General features: G+C 46.4%; 1 pseudogene; it reads left to right on the top strand.

Annotated features, from left to right (window-relative positions):
- The first annotated feature begins 755 nt into the window (after positions 1–755).
- On the top strand, positions 756–1,174 carry LOC103263692 (annotated as a pseudogene).
- Positions 1,175–1,513: the final 339 nt, after the last annotated feature.

Raw genomic sequence — 1,513 nt, 5'->3', positions numbered from 1 at the left:
CTGAGGCATTCCTCTTCCTCTCAGTCTAGACAGGGTTAAGAGGTTTATTGAGTTCTCTGCCTGACTCACACTACAGCCAATCACCTGGGGTTACCTCCACTTGGAAAGTACACCAGTTCTCATTACTACAGAACAAGGACAACAGCCTACTACTGTTCTCTACCTGTTTTTACAGGCCAAAGGCAAAGGTTTAGTCCCTTCTGAGGGAAACTTCTTGACCTCAACATCCTCAGAGTATGTGGGACTTAGTGTTGTGGCAGTTTATGTCGCCATATCATGTTGTAGGTATTTACAACGTTGCATGGATTTAGTTGCCAGGTAAAAGGAATCAGTTTCCAGTGGTGGGTTCTTGGAGATAAATCTTACCATCACTTTTCGAACACATTCTCCTCTTCCTACAAATTATTCTAGTGAGAGACACAGGAATTGTGCTGGCTCAGAATAAACCAGAGCAAAGCAGAGGTCAATAACTTGGAAAAGTATTCATGATTCCCACCACTGAAATGCTGAGATAAATGACAGAAGCCACTTCTGGCTAATATTCTTTTTTTTAATTTTTAAAATGCGGTGTACAATTCAGTGTTAGGTACATACGTGATCATCATACAGGTAAGGTATGGGTACCCTTATTGATGTTATGTGCCCCCCCTCCCCTGGCAGTGTCCCACTACTGCCAATCCCTTTCTTATAGTCTTATGGTAAATGTTCAGGTCCATTTATAAAGATGTATATCATGTTGGGGCTGCGGTTCAGTCACCAACATGCAGCTCTCTGTTCGCGCCCAGGAACTACTCACTGTTGAGGTGACCAGCCAGGAGACAGTCGCCCAGATCAGTAGGCCCACTGGAGGGCATCGCCTGGGAAGATCAAGCTGTGCTCCTGGCAGGCACAGCCCTGGAGGATGCGGCTGCCTTAGGCCAGTGTGGAGTGGAGGCCCTGGCTACTCTGGAAGTTGCGGGCCACATGCTTGACGGTAAAGTCCATGGTTCCCTTGCCTGTGCTGGGAAAGTGAGAGAACAGATTCCTAAGGTGGCCAAACAAAAGAAGAAAGAAGAGGGAAGGAGAAGGGAGGAGGAGGAGAAGACAGGTCTGGCCAAGTGGAGGTGCGGTACAACTGGCATTTGTCAATGTGGTGCCCACCTTTGGCAAGAAGGGCCCCAATGCCAACTCCTAAGTCGTTTGTAATCCTGGCTTTCTAATAAAAAAGCCAATTAGCCTGGTCAAAAAAAAAGATGCATAGCGTATAAGAAAAAGGGCTGGTAGGAAAGGAGTACTTGCTATATAGGAGACAGTTTTATTCGGGTCTAGAGAAACCAGAAAAGCTTTGTCCAAAATGGTATCATGTGTTTATTTTTTTGTTTGAGCTGGTGTCTCACTCTGTTGCCAGGTTGGAGTGCATTGGCACAATCACAACTCAATGAAACCTCGACCTCCTGGGCTCAGGTGATTCTTCTACCTCAGCCTCCCAAGTAGCTGGGACTATAGGCACATGCGACCAAGACCGGCTAATTTT

Source organism: Carlito syrichta, unplaced genomic scaffold (genome assembly GCF_000164805.1).
Source record: "Carlito syrichta isolate Samal-C Ts95f unplaced genomic scaffold, Tarsius_syrichta-2.0.1 Scaffold305221, whole genome shotgun sequence".
Lineage (NCBI taxonomy): Eukaryota > Metazoa > Chordata > Mammalia > Primates > Tarsiidae > Carlito > Carlito syrichta.
The sequence above is the reverse complement of the archived record's forward strand: the minus strand, read 5'-3'. Positions and strand labels throughout refer to the sequence as shown.